General features: G+C 33.6%; 1 protein-coding gene across 1 annotated transcript in view; it reads right to left on the bottom strand.

Moving 5' to 3' along the window:
* LOC105678086 (odorant receptor 4-like) overlaps positions 1-13,779 on the bottom strand; it is a 102,752-nt gene that overhangs the window by 35,266 nt on the left and 53,707 nt on the right. The window lies entirely within an intron of this gene.

The following is a 13,779-nucleotide window of genomic DNA, read 5'->3' as shown; positions in this document are numbered from 1 at the left end:
GTCCTAAAAAGGACGGTTCAATCGAGTTAGCTCGTTGCAGCCCCTTTCCCGGCGTCGGTGGAACTCCGTTCGGGAAGTGGTCTTCCGTCTGACAACTGCTCTCTGAGCAGGCTCTGAGCGGTGAAGTCTGTACTGCGATGGAACGAGTCTCTGATGTGCTGGTGGTAGCAACCGTCTCGGCTCTCGGAATTGCGGATTGCTCCGTGTACCGAGGAGAGAGAGGTCTCCGAATTCGGATGTCGCCTTGAGTGAGCGTGTCCCTTGGTGGTCGAGTCAACCGGACGCAGAACTCTAGTGGAATTAATTTCCACACTAGAGACTGAGGAGGTGACGGCGAAAGTGGAGTATCCGCGGGCCGCTTGGTTGAAATGTGCGGCCGATGCTGGGACTCTGTTTTCTTTTTACGCGCCTTGCGAGGCAGCGTGAGGAAAATTGCGAGACTATGTGTCTCTGGTTAGCTTCTGCCGAGGCAGAGTACGACTCAGTTCAAGGGCCCTGGAGAGAGCTCGCCTCGAAGCGAGTGAGTGAGGAAAGATCTGCGGAGCAGCTCTTTTATATCTCGTCGATCGAAGCTTGATCGCGAGAAGGCTCTTCACCGCCTGCGCAACCTGGCGGTGGGTCCGCAAGCTTGTAACTGGTAGAAGGCCTGCGGCGCGTAGCGGCGCCGCGGCGTATTATACCGCGTCAGTGCAGCGGTGTGGCGGTGAGCCGCCACAAATTCTATTTCGGCTTTATTTACTGGCGTTTCCATAAGATACATAGTAGTTATTGATGTTAGTAAAAGTCTAGCAACGTTGAGTGGATTGATAATCATTTTAATTGATAATTCTTTTCCCGAAAATTAAATTTAAGAAAAGAAAAACAGTTGCAGATACGATTTCACCAAGTTCGTTTTACAAACTATGAATGTAGGCCTCTTGTACGCATTTATAGCTTCTATTCACACTTGTTTATTATTAACTTATGATTACATAATCTAATCTTTCGTGTAAAATCACGTCTCTCAAACGTGATGTTTTCAAATTAATAATATATTTATACTTGTTTTTCTTAATTTATGATTAAATAATATTCACATTTTATATACACATGTATAGCTAACTTGCATATAACAACGCGCTGCGCACGAAATGCAGTGATTATCTATAAGAATGTAATGTGGAAGGGATGTTTTAGCAACAATTTTAGTAAATTTTTCTTCCTCAAATATGTGATAACATATTGTATGTCATTTTTATATTCATTTTGCGACTATTGCACAACACAAGTGCGATATAAACGATGCGTCATGCAGCGCGACACATATAATGTGATACTTAATGACTCATTTTTGAAAGATGCGATTTTGGAACATAATAAAATCATATATGGTTGAATTCAGCGTAAAAAATGCTACAACTTTTGTCATTACAAAAATTTTGAAATTCGAAAAAATAATAACAAGGGGTGGGGGTAAATTAAAAAAAATAACATTTTTTGAAAATCCAACTACACAGTTATATAGCCCATTACAAGCCCTACAACTTCTATTTGAAACATTTTTTTATATCTCCTACGGTTTTAGCGATAGTTACACACAAAGAAAAAAACCGTTTTTTTTTCAAAGGGGTGTTTCACCCCTTAAATTTGAGATAGGGCAGCTATAAAAAAATACGTGTCTCCTCAAATTGTATGTTTTACAACATATTTCAAGGAGAATCAAATCGGGGGGGGACACTTGTGAACGTTCCCTTGTCAGATGAATATGGTAGAAAGTTACAGATTTGACTGTTACACATGCAGGTATTTATAAAAAAATTGTATTTGCAGTAAAATTTCTTTTATTATTAATATATAATTTTTATTACTTTATTTAAACTATTTATTAATGTTTTTCAGACAAAAATGATATAATTTTATTTCATTTATTGCCATCACTCTGTTGTAAAAGGACAAGGTGCAAGAGTGGGCATGCCATCTGTTGCAAAAGCCAAGCAGACTTTTCTCCTCCATATCCATGTAATTATCAATAGTTATAATATTTTTATTTTATAATAATAAATTACATTCTTATTCATTATTTTCAAAAATATGTTAGATCCCAGGAGATTTGAATCGTCAAATCAAGATACATACTGAGTGGTTAGCAAATCGTGGTCAGAACTTGCAGCCGACATTAATATTTGTTGGACCTACTTTAACGAATATTACTGCCAATTATGTCCAAATAGATAATGTAAGATACGAGTTCCGCACTCTGTTAAAAGCACTAGATACATGTTTCAAGGCGTTTCATGCGTTTCATGCTGCATACCAAGAAGAGTGTCAAGCAATTTGGCTTTTTATTCAAAAGTATTTTTATGATTTATATCTTAAAGAAGATAGTAACATTCCGCGAGTAAAAAGTATACTTAGTTCCTTGAAGGGATTGATTTCAAAAGAAATCTAGTTTCTGCTAATGTTGTTTTTCTGCTAATGCTGTTCTTCTGCTAATGCTGTTCTATATTTTTGTTTTACGTAGTATAGCTTTTATTATTTACAAAAATGTATATTTGTAACGATTGTTACTTTCAATTGCCTTCCATAAAAGCATTATGCTGTCATTTACAGATAATTCGTTCATATAATGTTTTTAGTGTGTATAAATGCGCTCAGAATGGTTGCTCTCGAGAATATAACTCAATAAAAGCTTTTAGAAAACATTTGAGAGATAAACATTCTGCTCGTATGCTTGGTGCAATACCATTACAGGTTCTTCATCAGGAGCATTTGGAAATTAATGAAAATGTAGAATTAAATATAAGAAATGCCGTTGAACAAATTGGTAATCAAAATAACCAGATTAGACATATGCATAATGATGCTATTACTACTCTTGATTTCAAGAATGTTATATTTGAATGTTATATTTGAATCATCAAGAGCTTTAGTTGCTAAATTATATACTAATAATACTTTAAACAAAGCTCACGTGCAGGAAGTAATTAAACTTTTTTCTGAATGTTTTTTGAGCGGTTTTATTACTATACTTCGATCCAAAACTATGTCTATATTTGATGTTGAACAAAGACAAAATGTTGATATGCATCATTTGACTGAGAAGTTTAATGCAATAGAGAATGCATTTCAAGGCTTAGAGACTGAGACACAGAGAATTAATGCATTTAAAGCAACTCAATCTTATATATGTCCTTAAACTTATAGAATTGGAGTTTCAAAGAAAATGATAAGAGCTGGAAATATTACTGTTTTAAGGCCAATAGAATTGACAGGTCAATACATTCCAATAAAATATGTTTTGAAGAACTTTCTAGAATTACCTGATGTTTTTGATGCTATTTTGGTCAATATTGAAAATCTCAATAATTCTGATAAATTTACCAATATAATTCAAAGTCCTCTGTGGAAAAATATTAAAAATATCTATTTCAAAGATTGTTTTGTATTGCCATTATTTATATATTTTGGTGATGTGAAACCTGATAATCACACAGGTTCACACGCCGGTGATCATAGTCTTGGAGCATTATATTATCAAATTCCATGTATTTCTCAACATCATATGTCCACTCTTGAGAATTTCTTTGTATCTTCTATATTTTTATCAAATGACAGACATATAAATAATGGAAACGCTTTCCGGCCTGTTATAAATAAACTCAAAGATTTAGAAAACAATGGCATAATAGTGCAAACAACAACTGGCAATCAGAAAGTTTACTTTTGTTTATGCTTGCTTCTTGCTGACAATTTAGGATTTCATTCTATTACTGGATTTACTGAATCTTTTAATGCTAACTATTACTGCCGTTTTTGTAAAAAACATAAACTAGTTATGAGAAGACAAGTTAGAGAAAATTTGTTGACTCAAAAATCTGCCTCTAACTGTGGCTAAGAAATATTTATTCAGTCTTTCAGCTCGCTTTTTATCCAAGCAGGGCTTCCAACAAGATGTAATTCTTCATTTCAAAGAAAAAATTATGATTAACTGTTATAACTATGATGATTTTCAATATATTTTACTTTCTGGTCTTGAGAACTCTGTGATAGTTAAAGAAGCAACTATTTGTAATACTAAATATAAGAAAAATATGGTGTTTGCGATAAACTATAAAAATAATTTACCTCTTTTTGGATTATTACATTGGACTGTAAAATTACCAAATAATAATGATAGAGTAGGTTTTATTCTATCAATTTTTGAAACTGTTGAGTTTAATAGTCATCTTCATTGTTATGAAGTAACACCAACTATGGAGTGGTTTTTTTTTAAATTACCAAGATCTTATTTCATTTTATCCAGCTTCATGTAGAATAGGAGCTGATGGAAATTTATATGTATCTTTCCAACATATTTTATAAATGTATATATAGCGATTAAAAAATTGCTCCACAAATTATATATTTGTATGCAATATTTTATAGGTTCTCAGTAAAAAAATGTAAAAACTTTTGTAAAGAAATATACTTTTCTTAAAATTTGTAAAATTGCTTATTTTTATTATTAAGGACCTTTTTATTATTAATATTAATTAATATAATGATAAGATTAGGTTAAGTTCTCATTTAGTATATAATTTTAAGAATATTTCATTTAGTATATAATCTTAAGAATACACATTAAAAAGATTTTCCTCTTATATTAAGAGGATCCTCTTGGCGCCTATTTTAGTCCCAGATATTCTAAAGATAAGTGGGACATTCTTAAGATGAGAATACAATTTTTTCGGTGTGTATACACGCTACGTTACGATTTTTTCTGTGCGTTGAAATACTTAACACAACTTAACGCGTTACGGAAAAGCTTGTACGATGGCTTTAAGGCACAAAATCCCACCGATTTACGACCGGTAAAATACGACCGATTTACTATTATTATTTATAAAGGTTATTGTTTGTTTACTTTTTGACCGTCGCATACGTAGTTCTACTACATACTCACGAGATAGCACTGATGTAAGTATCGTGTAGCGGATGTTTTAAGAACCACTACATTAAATAAGGAAAATATCGAATTGTGCTTTTAGGTAACTATATTTTGACTTGATGTTATCGATACAATGTACAGATGAAGAGTGAGAAATGAATAAAACTGATTAACAAAATACAAATGTTATTATGGTAATTAAATAAATTATTTCTATGGCAATTAATTAATCAATAATTTGTTAAAAAGTTGCTAATCACAACTCAATGTCGGTAAATAAGATTCTATCTTTATTGGTAAAGTCGGTCTGTTCTTCTTTGACTCGACGATTGCCACAATCGGTAAAGTAATTGCATAAAAAGAGCCTCGATCTTAGAACATATATACTGGAAGGGGCATAGCCTATCTAAATACACATAACAAAAGTGTCCCCTACATCTATCTATCCTTGTCTGTACGAATCAGTCAATGCGCTTGCGCGAATGAATAACCGCTTAAATTGAAAGTAAAAAGATTTAAAATAGGTGGAAGGCATTTGAAAATTTGATTATAACAATTTATTCTTTAAGTTATATTATAATATAATTGCAATATATTATATATTATATATAATAATATGTAGTAATATGTAATAATAGTCTTGCAAAATAAAATATAAAAATAATGATGCACATAACCAAAAACAAATACTGTAATAAACAATAATTATATACAGGATGTACAGGATGAACTAAAATAAGATAACAAACTTTGAGGAGCGAAACCAAACATGAAAAAAAATTTGACATCAACATATGTCCGTCAAACCCACTGTTACTGATATAAAATATATATTATTAATGAAAAATAAAAAAGTAATATTTATTATTATGTAATATTCTCGCTCCTCTAAAGTTTGTTATCTTATTTTAATTATATCTTGTATATATAGTAACTAGTACAATAAAAATTATTATAATAAATAATAAAAAAAATATTTAAAAACTTCATTGATGTTTAAATAGTATTAGTTTTGTATACTTTTTTATGATTATTTCTTTAGATTTGATTATATTGGAAGGCTTGTCATAGATAAGCTTGTCTAGTTTGTCATCACACACATCAACATAATCGACGCATGCGTATTGCAATAAAATGTACAGACAAGGATAGATAGATGTTGAGGACAACGGCAAGTCAGCTATGCCCCTTCCAGTATATATGTTCTAAGGCCTCGATGCGGATTCTCAGCGTTGATTGATCATAACGTGACCTTATCGATCTCGCTACGGCGTACGTTGCTTTGCGAACGCGCTTGGCGCGAGATACGAGAGTGTTTTATTTTTATTTTTAGGCAATTTAATACCGTGACGAAAAAATGCAGACAGGTATTCTAAACATTCATCTTTCTTAGAATAAACAAATTTCTTTCCACGTTGACTATCTATCACGTTGGCTATCTTTAATTAAATTTAAATAATATGATATTTATTTCTGCATAGTAAAAGAAATCGTAGTAGCGAAAAAAAGCAGATTGCTATAATTGTATTTATTTAATAATCTTTTTAAATTTTTAAAATCTTTCTCTCTCTTTCTCTCTCTCTCTCTCTTAATTGTTTTGCGGTTTTTAATAAATGTCCAACGAAAAAAGATTTGGTTGACCTGAAAAGGGCGGATTTGTCTTATTTTTATAATAAATGCTCGAAATGGTCTCCGTCCATCTCAACGCAAGCTCTAAAGCGTCGTATCAAATTATGCTGGACATTCTTCAACATATCTTCATAAATACTCCAAATTGCTTCGTGCAATTTTGCATCCAATTCTTCCATAGTTTCAGGAAATTTGTTATACACAACCTCCTTACAATAACCCCATAGAAAAAAGTCCAAAGGGTTGAGGTCCGGAGATCTTGCGGGCCAATTTATTCGACCATACCGACCCATCCAACGCCCAGGAAACTGTCTATTTATAAAATTGGTCACAACTCTTGCGTTGTGTGGCCCGGCACCATTTTGTTGGAAAACAATATTGTTCCTCTCGAGTAAAGGAACTTCTTTTAAAAAATCGGGTATTGTGTTTTCCAGGAAGTTAAGATAATTTGCGCTATTTAAATTGTCCAGAAGGTAAAAGAGACCCAATATTTGTGTTTCCATTATTCCAGTCCAGACATTCCTCTTCCAACGAGTTTTTGAAGCTCCTGGGATGGGTGCATCGTGGATTTTTATCGCTCCAACAATGATTGTTGTGCGAATTCAAGATTCCTTCTCGTGTGAATAACGATTTATCGCTAAATATCACATGAGAAAGAAATTTTGGATTTTGATCCACCTTTTTCAGGAAATCTTCGCAATAATTTCGTCTTCGAGTTTAATCTTCCGATCGTAAATTTTGCACACGAGTGTAGTAAAATACGTGCAACTTTTCTTTCTTAAGTATTTTTGCAACGTGGAATACGAGAAATCATGATCGCGAGCAATAACTCTGATACTAGTATCAGATTCTTGCTCAATAACATGAATTACCTTTTCCACATTTTGCAAATTTTTTGTGGTCCGGTTCCTGCCAACATCATGCTTATTTGACAATACGCTGCCAGTTTCAAACAATCTGAATTGTAATAAATAATAATGTTAATGATAAATAATTACGTTATCATTCTTATTTGTTAAGATGCAGTCAGTTTTATACAACCTATGAGCTGCAGCGAGTATCACACTCGGCGGAGGATGTCGGTTTGAATATAACGGCGTATTTTCTTGTATCCACATGATACTGCTCTTGATACTCACCGAGTGCCATCAACATATCGTAATATTCTTGCGTTGAATATGCCATTTTTTTCTTGTGTCTTAATTGATGGAGAATGATTGACACAGATATCGATTTTGTCATTTATTTATATGATCATTTCTTTGCAACCGCAACATAATGTAAAGAACTTCAGCAAGCAATTTGGATAATTGAATAAAACATAAAAATGTAAATATTTTCATATAATTATGGTTCTTTACTCACCGGTTGCATGCAGCCCGAATGATAAATAATTATGTTACTATTCTTATTTTTTATGATTTTTTACTCGCCGCAGTTCAGAGGTTGAATGAAACTGGCAGCATTTTAACAAATAAGAATGATAATGTAATTTTTTATCATTAACGTTAGTATTTATTACAATTCAGATTGTATGAAACTAGCAGCGTATTGTCAAACGAGCATGATGTTGGAAAGAATCGGGCGGAAAAAACATTGCAAAATCTGAAAACGGTAATTCATGCTATTGAGCAAGAACCTGATACTAGTATCAGAGTTATTGCTCGCGATCATGATTTATCGTATTCCACGGTGCAAAGAATACTTCAGGAAGAAAAGTTGCACGCATTTCATTACACTCGTGTGCAACATTTGCGACCGGAAGATTATCCTCGAAGACGAAATTTTTGCGAAGATTTCCTGAGATAGGTGGTTCGAGATCCAAGATTTCTTTCTCGTGTGATATTTAGCGATGAAACGTTATTCACACGAGAAGGAATCTTGAATTTGCACAACAATCATTGTTGGAGCGATGAAAATCTACGATGCACCTGTCCCAGGAGCTTCCAAACTCGTTGGAAGAGAAATGTTTGGGGTGGAATAATGGGAACACAAATATTGGGTCTCGTTTACCTTCCGGACAATTTAAATGGCGCAAATTATCTTCACTTCCTGGAGAACACAATGCCCGATTTTTTAGAAGAAGTTTCTTTACTCGAGAGGAACAATATTGTTTTCGAACAAGATGGTGTCGGGCCACACAACGCAAGAATTGTGACCAATTTTTTAAATAGACAGTTTCCTGGGCGTTGGATGTAGGGATGGACGATTTTCAAAAATAACTCGATGTTTTACATATCGAGTAAAAGAAAAAAAACTTATAAAAGTGTCGATTATATTACTAAAAAAAAATCGAAAAATCGATTAATCGTTTTATTTTCTTTTTAATTCCTTTTAATTTATTTTTTAAAGAAATCTTAAACAATATTTATTCTGCAATTTATATATTAATTTTATTTTAATTTCCAATTTACATACAGTTTCTTAATAAATCCGTAGAAAAATATCCATTGCTAAATACAGCTGAAAAAACCAGTTGTATTAATTTTATTAATTAAAATAAAAGTTTTCATATGAAATTCTTATTATGCACTCTGCTGGAACAGATAACACTTAGTTTTTGTATGTAATACGAGTACATACAAATTGTTACCTAATCTTTTGCCTCTAACCTAACTGATAGCTCGCGCAAAATACAGCATAAAGACAATATTTATAACGTAACCTTATCCTTTTATGGCTTTTGGGGGTCTATCTATGATTGTATTGGTCAACACCTAGTAAATTTGCTCACTTTTGTCATTTTCACTACATTGCAGAATCAGTTTGGCGATGTTAAGTGAAAAGAATCAAATATCGATTAATTGAAAGAAAAATAAATCGGTTGAAAATCTCGATTAATTTAAAAAATAACTATCGGTTATTTCGATTAATCAATAAATCTCGCCCATCCCTAGTTGAATGAGCCAGTATGGTCCAATAAATTGGCCCGCAAAATCTCCGGACCTCAACCCTTTGGATTTTTTCCTATGGGGTTATTGTAAGGAGGTTGTGTATAGGAAACTTCCCGAAAATATGGAAGAATTGGATGCAAAATTGCACGAAGCAATTTGGAGTATTGATGAAGATATGTTGGAGAATGTGCAACATAATATAATACGACGCTTAAGAGCTTGCGTTGAGATGGACGGAGGCAATTTCGAACATTTATTATAAAAATAAGACAAATCCGCCCTTTTCAGGGCGACCAAATCTTTTCTCGTTGGACATTTATTAAAAACCGCAAAACAATTGAGAGAGAGAGAGAAAGAGAGAGAGAGAGAGAGAGAGAGAGAGAGAGAGAGAGAGAGAGAGAGACAAAGATTTTAAAAATATAAAAAGATTATTAAATAAATACAATTATAGCAATCTGCTTTTTTTCGCTACTACGATTTCTTTTACTATGCAGAAATAAATATCATATTATTTAAATTTAATTAAAGATAGTCAACGTGATAGATAATCAACGTAGAAAAAAATTTGTTTATTCTAAGAAAGATGAATGTTTAGAATACCTGTCTGCATTTTTTCGTCACGGTATTAAATTGCCTAAAAATAAAAATAAAACACTCTCGTATCTCGCGCCAAGCGCGTTCACAAAGCAACGTACGCCATAGCGAGATCGATAAGGTCACGTTATGATCAATCAACGCTGCGAATCCGCATCTTTTCAAGCAGGCTCTTTTCAGAGGCTCTTTTCAAGCAATTACTTTACCGATACTTACATCAGTGCTATCTCGTGAGTGTGTAATAGAACTACGTATGCGACGGTCCAAAAGTAAACAAACAATAACTTTTATAAATAATAATAGTAAATCGGTTGTATTTTACCGGTTGTAAATCGGTGGGATTTTGTGCCTTAAAGCTATCGTACAAGCTTTTCCGTAACGCGTTAAGTTGCGTTAAGTATTTCAACGCACAGAAAAATTCGTAACGTAGCGTGTATACACGCTTATGCTACGTTATGACTTTCTCTGTGCGTTGAAGTACTTAACTCAACGTAACGCGTTACGGAAAAGCAGTGGCCCTTAATCTGTACGGGAATTGATATTTATGAGTGATACTCGAGTGATACAAGTGAAGTACTGTGATTAAACACAGTAAATGCAGTGATGTTTTGAATTAAATTGTGAAGTGTCAAGTGAAATTGAGTGGGCTGTTCTGAGTACACAAAGTACACATGTTCTTCAAAAAACCCCATAAAAAGAAATCCGGACTGTTATTTTCAAGACGGACAATCGTCACAAAGAAATACAAACTTGTCGATTCTCTCCAAGGTAAGAATATTTAATCAAACCGCAATTACTACTTCGTCTTCGCTTTGTATTTTCAGTTTATTTGTCACTTATGTAAAACTCGCGTCATCGAATATTTCACTTTGAAGCATTACGTTATAGCCCCCCTAAACGATCAGTAATAATTGTACAATATTGTATAGAAAATACACGAATAATCTAAACTTCAATGTAAAATCAAAATTATCAATAATATTATGCAATATAAAATATTATACAATAACATTGACCGTGTAGGGGGGCGCTAGTTTTATGACGCGTCTTTGCCTGCCAGTTGTATCGGACTAAGTAGCGAACTATTTTCCGTTATAACTCGAAAACTAAGCTTCAGACAAAATTTTGCAAAAGGAAAAATCGTCTTAGAATTCGCTCAAGAATATGACATTTTAAGATCATCAGGTTATTTCGAATCACTCTGTATATATACAGAGTATCTCATTTTAAAAGACCCATTAGAATATTTTTTCTGAAAAGCGTTTTAGAGAAAAACGCTTCAAACAAAAGTTGTAGGGTTCAGAGGGGAACATTCGATGGTGACCTTGTTTTTGTCACAGATGTCCTTTTTCAAGGTTATTTGAAGGTTAACTTTTGTTTTTCAAATGGAATGGTCTATTTTTGATACCGGAAATTGATGGAGGAGAAAACTTTACGTTAAAGATATAGCAACATGTGGGGTTAAATTGACTCCAAAAGGTCATTTCAAGGTCAAAAAAATTTTTACTCCAGAAATGAATGAAGCATATCAGAGCAATCTCACGGTTAGTTATACTACATTTCATGGAGTCAAGTTGACTCCGAGGTTATTTCAAGGTCAACTTGATTTTTTCCTGAATAAAAACCCAATTGTGAGTCTCCTTGCTCACAATCTGGGGTGCTTCTTTAACGTGAGTCTTCTTGCCTCTCACGATCTGGAGTGTTTGTTTAGCGTGAGTCTCCTTGCCTCTCACGATTTGGGGGTGTTCTTTCATTATCTAAGTAAATGTTAAAATATCTGCCCATTATTGTCTAGGCGTAATTGAACTCAACGTTCAAAATTATCGATGGTTGATAAAAGAACATTCCTCGGAATGCTCCGACAAGCAAGAGTTAAAGATCCGCCAATCCGCGCAAGTATTCCCCGAGCGCCGAGCGCGCGGCGAGTAGGATCCACACAGCATAGCATAATACAAAGCGCGGCAGAGCGGTGGGAGGGACGCTCTCTTGGTTAGCTATGCACACTACACACGAGCGGCGCGTGACATAGAGGGTCCACATTGCGTAATGTCAATGTTTTCAATACGCGTAGCAATGTCAAATAAATCTTTAATTACACAATGCAACAAATAATTTTTAAGACTGGGCCTATAAAACGCGATGGAAACAAAATATTCTTATACTTATTGTTCTATTTATTCAAAATAATCTCCTCTTTCTTCAATACACTTGTTACAGCGATTCAAAAGTGATTCAAATGCATGATCCAGCTCTTTTTGGTATTGTCTCTAGTGCCAATGTTGAAGCTGTTTGGATGGTCGGAATGTCTTCAAAAAAGCATCCTTTTAACTCCAATTTCAATTTTGGGAATAAAGAAAAGTCGCAGGGAGCCAAATCAGGTGAATATGGCGGATGATTGAGCACACAGACTTCAAAAATCGACGAACAATGAGTGAATTGTGAGATGGTGCGTTATCGTGTAACAGCGACCAACTTTCTGGATCTCGATATTCGGGACGGATACGACGGATTCTGGCCATCAAACGCTTCAAAACTTCGAGATAATAGTTGCCAGTAACTGTTTGACCAGATGGAACGAATTCTTTATGGATAATTCCTTTGCTATCAAAGAATATGATGAGCATTGTCTTGATTGTTAAAGGCACTTTTCGTGTTTTTTTGGCTTGTGGTAAATTTTTCGACTTCCATTTCGCACTTTGACGCTTGGTTTCTGGATCATATTTAAAGCACCATGTTTCATCACCCGTAACAATTGATTTCAGGAAGTTGGATCATTTCTGGCGGCTGCAACGACCTCTCTGGAATGGTCAACTCTCATTGATTTTTGATAAAAATTCAACATCGACTTAAAACTTGTTTAGGAAGAACTGTCATAACTTTGTCATTTGTCATCCGATTTCCATGAACTTGGATGCGTTAGAAAGAAGAAAAATATATCTTTCTAATGATGCTAATGTTCAACAGATGGTGCCACTAATTGCTGAGATATGGCGCCAATCTTAAAAATTAAAAAGTAATTTTAGCCTTTAAAAAAGTTAATTGTTTAAAAAAATGATCACTATGAGGTAAACGTTTCAACATTTCTTTAACCGCCGTTTTATAAAAATGCAAACATTGTAACTTAATTTGCGCGCTTTCTGTTGGTTGTGAGATCAGAAAGTTTTAACATTCTGGTCCTACCTATACATCGGTCAAACATTTGATGTTTTTTTCATCATCTACGTTTAAAGTAGTGATGTTCTTCAAAGCCTCAGAAATTATAAAATTTTGAGCTATTTGACGAATTAATAATTGACTGTTATCATACAATTTATGAACTAAAATTTTGCGTGATTGAAAAAGTTTATTGAAGCTATTGAAAAAATGTAAAAAATATTTTAAAAATAATAAATAAGCTTTAATAGAATTGTCATACAATTGTGTAAAAATATCTTCTACTGATTTTAATTTATCTTCTACTGTAGATAAAATTAAGTAACTTTTCACTACATCCCAATTATCAAGAAATCGAACAATGTACTTGTGTAATACAAGCCACCTTGTGTTTGATAATTTAAGAATTTTATTTCTTTCTACGTTAAAAAAATTCTGAAATTCGCCCAAAGTTGCGCATCGCTTCACACTGCCCGAAATATAAATAGCAACTCCTCTAATTAAACTTTCGTAAGATTGCGACAATTTTTTGCAGATTTTACTAGCTATAATCGCGGCAGAATGGCAGATGCAGTTTAATAATACTACATTCGGTACTTCAGA

Source organism: Linepithema humile, chromosome 6 (assembly GCF_040581485.1).
Source record: "Linepithema humile isolate Giens D197 chromosome 6, Lhum_UNIL_v1.0, whole genome shotgun sequence".
Classification (NCBI taxonomy): Eukaryota; Metazoa; Arthropoda; class Insecta; order Hymenoptera; family Formicidae; genus Linepithema; species Linepithema humile.
The sequence above is the reverse complement of the archived record's forward strand: the minus strand, read 5'-3'. Positions and strand labels throughout refer to the sequence as shown.